The following is a 9985-nucleotide window of genomic DNA, read 5'->3' as shown; positions in this document are numbered from 1 at the left end:
ATTTAATCCTTTTCTGCCATTAAAACATTAGAGCCAGGCTGGGTGCGGTGGCTCAAGCCTGTAATCCCAGCACTTTGGGAGGCCGAGACGGGCAGATCACAAGGTCAGGAGATCGAGACCATCCTGGCTAACACGGTGAAACCCCGTCTCTACTAAAAAATACAAAATCTAGCCGGGCGAGGTGGTGGGCGCCTGTAGTCCCAGCTACTCGGGAAGCTGAGGCAGGAGAATGGCGTAAACCCGGGAGGCAGAGCTTGCAGTGAGCTGAGATCCGGCCACTGCACTCCAGCCCAGGCGACAGAGTGAGACTCCGTCTCAAAAAAAAAAAAAAAAAAAAAAAACATTAGAGCCAGCATTTCCTTTTCTATCCAATATGAGATACTTAAATGCATTATCACGAGCAGTAATTAGTGTTATGTTGGAGATGATGGGCATAGTTAGTCTCATTCCCACCACCTCATTGTATGATTTCTGTGTTTTTGCTTTGTTTGTTTATAAAATCTCTTCCTGCCTTTCTTAACTAGACTGTTCTGTTTGGGTAAGCTTTTGTTTTCCTGTAGTGTTTTGAAATTCCATATCCCGGATTAGTCAATATATTCTGTTAGATCTCAGGTGCACAGGAAGAAGGTAATCATGTACCTTAGCTCAGGGCCCATTATGGTAGCTGCTCTCAGCAAGGCCCTTACTGTCTTTCCTTCTTTTCTGTGTTCATCCCACTCCCATTCCCCTGTCCACTTCCAGACACACGTTCTGAGAAGTTTAGTATATGCTCTTTTATCCTGCACTGTCTCTGCATATTTTAATAAAGGGATATCTTTGGAGAATATACATTTTTCTTTGGGGGTTAGGGATATTAAAACAACTTTAAAGTGAGAATTGGTTTCTGAAAACCCATTCCATCCTCTTTACTCCATTCTGTGTACTATCTTCTCAACTTTTCTATTCTAATACAAAAGTTTGTGTATAGGCCAGGTGCGATGGCTCACGCCTGTAATCCCAGCACTTTGGTAGGCTGAGGCAGGCAGATCATGAGGTCAGGAATTCAAGACTGGCCTGGCCAACATGGTGAAACCCCGTCTCTACAAAAAATACAAAAATTAGCCAGGCATGGTGGCGCACTCCTGTAATCCCAAGTACTCAGGAGGCTGAGGCAGGAGAGTTGCTTGAACCCGGGAGGTGGAGGTTGTAGTGAATGGAGATCCTGCAATTGCACTCCACCTTGGGTGACAAAGTGAGACTCTGTCTCAAGAAAAGAAAAAAAAAAAGAAAAAGAAAAGAGAGAGAGGGAAAGAATACAATAGTGCCACCATTCTAAAATACTGTCAGGTAGTTTCTAATACAGTTAAAAAGACACCTACTTCATGACCCAGCCACTCCATTACTAGGTTTATACTCAACAGAAATGAAGGCACAGGTCCATAAAAAGGCCCATAGTAGAATATTTGTAAACACCTTATTCACAATAGCCAAAACTAGAAATATCCCAATTGTCTATCAATTTACATGTTGTAGTATATTTACATGTTGGAATAACACTCATCAATAACACCAAAGAGCTGACATACATGCCATAAAATGGAAGCATCTCATACCATTGTTGCATTAAAACAAACAAACAAACAAACAAAAACAGGTAAAATCAGTATGGTCCTTTATGTGATTTCTACAAGAAGCAAAAGGAAATCACGGAGACAGAAGTCAGAATGGTGGTTGCCTAAATGGAGATTGGGTGAGGATTGACTGGAAAGGGACTCTAACGACTTCTTGGTCTGTTGAAAATGTCCCATAACTTGACTTAGGTGATGGTTTCTTTTGTCAAAATGCACTGGGCTGCACACTTAAGATTGGTGCACTTTGGTCTCTGCGGATTATACTTCAGTCATTTGCTGATAGCAAAAAATAAATAAATAAATAAATGTAAAATTGGGGTTGGAGAATGTCATGAACTTTAGATTTTATTGCATTCTTTAGGTTTTACTTAAAATACCCAGTTGGAGTGTGAACTCTCGTCTTGTCTTGTCCATTTCTGATTTGGCCTGAAAAGGTCCCACNGGTTGCCTAAATGGAGATTGGGTGAGGATTGACTGGAAAGGGACTCTAACGACTTCTTGGTCTGTTGAAAATGTCCCATAACTTGACTTAGGTGATGGTTTCTTTTGTCAAAATGCACTGGGCTGCACACTTAAGATTGGTGCACTTTGGTCTCTGCGGATTATACTTCAGTCATTTGCTGATAGCAAAAAATAAATAAATAAATAAATGTAAAATTGGGGTTGGAGAATGTCATGAACTTTAGATTTTATTGCATTCTTTAGGTTTTACTTAAAATACCCAGTTGGAGTGTGAACTCTCGTCTTGTCTTGTCCATTTCTGATTTGGCCTGAAAAAGGTCCCACGGATTTTTGAAATATCTGAGCCAGAAAAATGGGGGCGGCCACATCATGTCAACAGTAGAAGATTCCAATAAGGCTGACTGAGAGGGGGCACCTCTCCTTTTGGGTGTTGTACTTGCTTAGAGAGGGGGCAAAAATCTTTCAAGATAACCGGACCCTTAGGTGTGCAGGGTAGGGGTTCCTTCTATTCGCGACACTATAGAGAGCTCCAAAGTCACAGAAAAGTTGTGACCTCTCTAGCCGCAGGTCAAGGCGCAGCCTAGGCTCAGGTTGGAGGCGAAAGGGAAAGAAGAGCGCTACACCCTAGAATGGACGTTGCCATGACTCAGATCGGAGCCTAGGCTGCTGCGGCCACAGCGTAGAGTACTAAACACAATATGATCACCGCGAGCCACAGGAGCTGCTTCCGTTTTGGAGACCTAAGGGTCCGCGTAGATTTCGTTCTTTCTTGGTGTCTCTCCGTTTTTCCTCCCTTTCTTCCCCATTCTGCTACAATAAAAAAACACTTCTCATCTCTCTCTCGTGCAGTCCTTACCGCTGCACAAAGCTACTGCGAAGTTTCGTTTCCCTGGTCCAGGCCTCTACCGACTTCCTTTCCCTCCTCCTCGCCATTCCCTGTTGGATTCACCCCTTGCCCGGCTCCGGCCTCCTGCCCCAGACACGCACCCAAAAACAACTCAGCTCAGCCCCCGCAGCTCACTGGCTCAGAGTGGCAAGAGAGGCCACGGGAGGCCTCGCCCCTTGCACGCCCCACAGAATGCGGAGAAACCAATCGGAATAAATGCTTTTAAAAGAACCTACTTCCCCTTCGTGACGAGCTTCGGCAACATGTTGAAATCTTGTCTCTGCAAAAAATACAAAAAATTAGCCCGGCGTGGTGGCGCGAGCCTGTCGTCTCAGCTACTTCGGGGCTCAGGCAAGAAGATCACTTGGCCCCAGGAGGTCGAGGCTGCAGTGAGCCTTGTTTGCACCACGGCACTCCAGCCCTGTTTGCACCACGGCACTCCAGCCTGGGCGACCAAGTGAGACCCTGTCGCAAACAAACAAACAAACAAACAAACAAACAAAAAACTTCCCCATAGAAAAATAGTTCATGATTTACATTCTCAGGACTCTTCAAAGGACTAAAAGCTAAAGGCGACGATGGATTCATTCGACAAGTCCTAGTCGTGCGCCCTGGTGAGTGGCAGGCCCTGCTCCCCGCGAGGGGACCACGAGAGACTCTCACCACCATCCCTGCCCTGGTGGAGCCTCCTGCGGACACAGGATCCGAAGACGGCAGCGGAAGCTCCGCAGCGGCCCCGAAAGTGACTGGGCAGTGTGGGCACAGGCTCCCTTACTGGGTGAAGGGGGCGCAAAGGACAGAAAGAGCCATCCTGGGAGCCCACCGGGCGTTCAGCTTCCCTTGGGCCGCCAGGCGGCTCGGGCCGGGGGCGTTTCTGGGGGCTTCTGAAGCAGGGGAGGGGCAGGGCGGACGAAGCCCGTTAGGCTGTCCTTCTGGCTCCAGAATCTCCCAACCCGCGGGTGTGCAACGTGATCAGCGCGACTCACAGTTCTAATCTCTCCGGTTTTCCGTCCTGCCGGGCAGGCCCTCAGGACAGAAGGGATGCGGAGAGTTTGGTGAGTGTGCCCTGCATGTAGCGCCCAGTAGAATCAGTAGTAGCGGTCTCTGTGGCGCAATCAGCGCGTTTGGCTGTTAACAGAAAGGCTGATGATCTGAGCCCAACCAGGGACTCCTGGCTTTGTTGTTGTTGTTACTGTTGATATATAATCAACTCCAGCCTAATCCGGAGAAGCACATGTCCTCTTCCCCACCTTCTTAGGTCTGAGGCTTGGCAAGGGCCATGGTGCCTTGTACCTGTCAAACTCAGGAATCCCAGAGACTTCAGACAGGAACTCACTTCTAGTGTGATAAAAATGTTTTTTGCTCTAATGGAAGGCTTCAAGGGGTAAAATGCCTCGAGTTTTTCATGTTTAATAGAAGGAGACCTATTACAGTAGTATCCTATCCCCAGGATGTGCCTGGGTTTACTGATTGCTCTATCAATAATGTGACCAATGGCATCAGTCATCCTCATGGTGATCCTCGCCATTGTTTGTGAAAATGCATTTCTTCTATTATTTGTGCATGATTTAACCCTTTTCAAGATGTTATTGAAAAGAGGTGAGTTTCATGACTTTAGGATTACAAATGATGCTGCAGTCTCCACTATTCTTGTACAAATATCTTTGGTCACTCGGGCAGATATTTCTATAGTGTAGAGAACAGGATGTGCCAGTTTTACATTACAGCATTTATTTAACGCTTCTAATTTGAGTACACTCTGCAAATTTATCTTCCATAGGAGCAGTAGCAAATCATATTCCAATGTGTTTCCCAATTCTATCAATGTCGCTTTTGTCATTTACTTGCTGGCACAACAAACTTTCTACACCTTGATGTATGATATTCCACTGAGGGGAGGGGCGTCCTCCTGGCTTACTTCAGGGGGTGCACAACCGAAGGACATGGTGGACATTACACACAGATATTCTGTGGCATAGGATGAGCTGCTAAACTTCTAGGATGTTTTAAAGTCCTCCAACATCTGTAATTGCTTCCTGTGACCAAGTAACGTGGGTCTGGAGAAGATGGGCCACAGTGACCTCTTTGACAGCTTTCTGTCAAGTCGCTTATCCAAGGGGAGCAAAATCACAAAGTTCCCAGATGATTTTTTTCTTCTCCCCTTTCCTCTTTTCTTCATAAATCTTGGTTTTGCTTTTATTTGACCAAACGAATCTAATGCCTGTTCTCCCTCCTATTCGATGGCAAATTAACATGCACATCGCTATCCCCTTATTTTTCTTTGATAGATTTCTGCAGCGGCTATGTCCATAAAAATTAGCCCATTTGAGATCCATCATTGGAGCCAACAGAACCCTGCACCCAACAGGCACCTTGTGCAGACCTGGACCCTTAGGGCTATTGGCTCATGTTCCTTTGGTTCTTGTATCAAATATCATGAGTAGAAACTGAGGTCTTTGGCTTTTACCCACTATTATGGCTATAGTACATTTTCTGTCTCTCATCTCTCTCATTTTTGTATTACGATTTTTTGCCATCAGTGGCACCAGTGTGGGTTTCTGGTTTTGATGTTGTCGAGTGAACTTCTGGGATCGTTTTATGACTATGTAACAGTCGGTATTAAATTCTTCTATTGGTGAAGATTTGTGTTGTTCCCAGTTTTTCCTTAGTATAAATATGAGGTTAATAAGAACGTTTTTGGTAGAAGCCTTGTTGGATGTATCCTGAGGACGACACCTCAAAGGAATGGCTTTCAAATCCTGTGGAAAGACACACTGGAATTCCTAGGAGATACACACATATCTTAAAGGGATGGAGGAAGGATTCCCTTCTTAGTAATAGGGGTAATCAATTAAAGTAAGTGTGCTTCCTTTTCAGGTAGGCTTAACACAGTGAGAAACTGCCATTTATTAGAAAAACTGTTGTGCTAAATTGTAATCCAACTAACATCACACAACAATATCATACGCACTCTGTATGAGGAAGTGGGAGAGGCAATAGCTTTCAAAATCAGTTTTTCTATGGTTCCTTTCATTTTCTTGTGAACCCTTCATGGCATCTTTGAAGGTGGCTGTGGTCACACCAAGTGTCACCACCAGCCTATTCAAGTCCCGCTACAGATCCATGGAGTGATATACCAGGGCAGACCAGCCGAGTCTCAGGCTCATAAACACCAGGCAGGAATAGATACCTATGAAATGAGAAAGGTCAGATGATTCCTCACTCTCTTGCCATGTCTGTGCCTCTCTTTGCAGGTGCCATGTCGCTAAAACCAATTGCTCGCACTTATTTTGTCAAAGATAAAGTCAGGCATTAGTCAAAGCTGTGAAAACAGATTTTATTCAGTAACTACTGACCAAAGCAGAAGAGGCTGAGCTCCATCGCATTTGTGGAGAGCCGATGGCATTCTAATTGGAGAGTGAGGCAGGGGATAGGGCAGGGGGCAGGGCACAAGTGAAACATTACAAAATGTTGGTCATTGTAAGCTTCTGCCTCATTAGGATAGCTGTGTCTGCCAGCTGGCAATATTAGACATTAGGATTCTAACCTCCCACAGAGACCCGGAGACAGAGATTCAGTCGTTCCTGAGGACGACACCTCAAAGGAATGGCTTTCAAATCCTGTGGAAAGACACACTGGAATTCCTAGGAGATACACACATATCTTAAAGGGATGGAGGAAGGATTCCCTTCTTAGTAAGTGTTACAAGAAAGAACCTACCATCATCAGCAGGTGTTGGCTAGAATTAAAGTAAGTTCCCCTGGCAGCCTTGAGTTTTCTTAGGTAGGCATTGTCATGGGAGCCTAGGGTAATTCACGGGACATGGTCTTATGCTATTAGAAGCCATGATAGAGTCTGATCATCTCTTAGCACAGAGGTTTAAACTGAGTCTTTGTTTGCTGAGTTTGGTGGTTCTCACTTTTCATCCCTCCATTCCATGGCCAGGATTTTACTGGACTCTGATAGAAGGACAAGGCCACGGGCCATTTTCAGTGACGTTCACAAGTAACCCAGGCATATCTATTGAGATCTGAATGAAAATAAAGAAAACCATGAGATTGAGAGTGGGCCCCACAATAGGTATGCGTTACCAATATTCAGGAGACAAACAAAAATATTTCTAGGCTTTGTCAAGACGAAAAGTGACTTATGCAGCCAGGATGAAATTCAAACCTACATTAGCAAAGTATACAGCTTATTGACATTATGTATAAGGAAGTCATGGCAAAATGACAATCCACAAGTGGCAATGGTAGGTACGGGTAGGGAGAGACTCCATAGGTCAAAATTATCCTCACGTTAAATGAAACTCCTACGTGTTGCTACAGTAAGGGAATGGAAGCCAATGTTATGCTGGAATATATTAATTGTCATGGGATAAACAAGCAGAACATGATGCTACATTTGTTAGTCACTTCTATTGAGAGTATTTGTGAAAGTTAATTTTTGTGTCAATTTGACTGGGCCAGGGAGTGCCCAGATATTTGGTTAGACATGATTTCTCACTGTGTCTCTGAGGGTGTTTCTGGAAGAGATTGACATTTGAATCAGTAAACTGAGTGAAGCAGATTGCCCTCCTGAGTGTGAGTGGGCCTCATCCAACCCATAGACGGCTTGAATAGGATAAAGGGTTAAGAAAGAAGTTTTTCGGCTCCACTGTCTTTGAGCTGGGATGTCAGTCTTCTGCCTTAAGCCTTGGACTTGGTCTTGAACTATGTTTGACTCTCCTAGGTCTAGAGCTTACTCAAAGTAGAACTTGGGCTTCTCTGCTTCTCTCTCTCTCTCTCTCTCTCTGTGTGTGTGTGTGTGTGTGTGTGTGTGCACGTGTGTGTGTGTATCCTACTCATTTTCTTTCTCTGGAGAACTAAGACTAATATAGTATTATAGGCCAGTTCCCAGTTTTTGTCTTTATTCTTTTGAAAGGTGTAAAATAAATAAATAAATAAAATAAAACCCGGGAGGGTCCTCAAAGAAGAAGAGTAAGGATTACTAGAAGTCTTAAATTTTTAGGAAAGGTGCTAAGAACAGCTTTTGTTAAAACTGCCTTCAGGAAAATTAAGGGTATTGGGAAAATATTTTGCCTTAATGTTTTAAGCAAAGGCATGATTAGTCAAGGAGAAATATACTTAGGTTTTAAGTTAATTTTATGTTTTAATAATTCACATACAATCTTAGGAACTCAGAGAGAAAAAGAGAGGTCCTTGTACCCTTTACTCAGTTTCCTCGAATGGTAATGTCTTGGTAATATTTCCAAAATGGTAATATTTGCAAATATAGCAGATGTATTGCAAATGCCACAGTACCAGGAGGTTGACATTGATACAAGTAAGGTACAGAACATTTCCATCAACACCAGGATTCATCATGTTGCCTTTTTATAACCACGACCCTGTCTCTTCAGTGCTGTTCCTCCTTCCCTCCTTAACCCCTGGCAACTTGTAATCTATTCCCCTATTTATATGAATAAATTATTCATATAATTTATTCCTTTCAAGAATGTTGCATAAATGGAATCCTACATGTTACCTTTGGGATTACCCTTTCTCCACTCAACAGAATTCTGTGGAGATTCATCCAGGTTATTGTGGGTGTCAATAGTTTGTTGTTTTTTAAAAAAATATTGTGGACTATTCAATGCTATGGGTATATACCAGTTTGTTCAGCCATTCTCCTCATGAAACTCGTCTATACATTTTCCCCCCAGTTTTGGCTATTAAAAACAAGGCTGCTATAAACTTTAACTACATGGATTTTGTGTGAACTTAAGTTTCCATTTCTCTGTGATAAACGCAGGGAATGCAATTCCTAGGTGGTATGGTAGTTGTACATATAGTTTTAAAAGTAAAAACTATACAGACATTCTCCAGAGTGGGCTGTAACCTTTTACATTCCCACCAGCAATGTATGAGTGATCCAGCTTTCTCTGAATCCTTGACAGAACTTGATTTGGTTATGCTTTTCTTTTGGTCATTCTGATAGGTATGGAGCAATTTCTCATTGTGATTTTAATTAGTATATCACTAGTTGCTACTAATGTGCTGATTTCAACATATGAATTTGGGGGGGCTAGGCACAATGCATCCCATAACAATGTGTATTCTGGTATGGTTGGGTGTTCTAAAATTGTCAATTTAAGCCCCGCTGGTTTATCATGCTCTTGGGTTCTTCTATATTCTTGTTGATTTTCTGTCTGGTTGTTGTATAAATTGTTAAGAAAGGGGGATGTTGAAGCATATAGCTATATTTATGGATTTCTCTAGTTCTCTGTTCAGTATTTTCAGTTGTTGCATAGACATTTATGACTTTTGTCAGGGGAGGAGTTGGTGGATTGGTTGTTTCCTCCTTATACAATGTTCCTCTCTGTCTCTGATTAGTGTCTTTGTTCTGAAATATACAATATCTGGCATTAATATAGCCAGCCTTGCTTTCCTTTGTCTAAGGTTTGCATGATAAATCTTTTTCCATCCTTTTGATTTCAAGTTTCCTGTATCATCATATTTGAAGGTAGTCTCTATGTAGCCAGGATGTAGTTGGGTCATGTCCATTAACCTACTCTGCCAATCTGTGTCTTGTAATTGGTGTACTTAGGCCATTGATATTTAATATGAGGATTGATATGGTAGGGCTTAAGTCTGCCATTATATTTTTTTCTTTTCTGTTTGTTCTCTCTGGTGTCGTTTTCTGGATATGCTTTCTTTTCCTTACCTTCCTGTGGTGACTTGAACATCTTTGAGAATGGTATTTTACCTTATCCATAGTGTTTTTGAGTATATCTGTTTGCATAGCCCTCTTACCACACAGTATACTGGTGTCATTGTTGTACCAGTTTGAGTGAATGATAGACGAGTTACCTCCCTTTCAGGTCTCTTTACCCTCCCAGTTTATTGTTGTTTCAAACATTTTCTTTACGGAGAGTTAGAACCACATTGAATGATGCCATGATTTTATTCTGAAGCTGTCAATCATAGTTTAGAAAACTCAAGGAAGAAGGACGTCCTATATTGCTTACTTTTTTTTTTTTTTTTTT

Source organism: Rhinopithecus bieti, unplaced genomic scaffold, assembly GCF_001698545.2.
Source record: "Rhinopithecus bieti isolate Rb0 unplaced genomic scaffold, ASM169854v2 scaffold_16660, whole genome shotgun sequence".
Taxonomy (NCBI): Eukaryota; Metazoa; Chordata; class Mammalia; order Primates; family Cercopithecidae; genus Rhinopithecus; species Rhinopithecus bieti.
Note: the sequence above shows the minus strand (reverse complement) of the source record.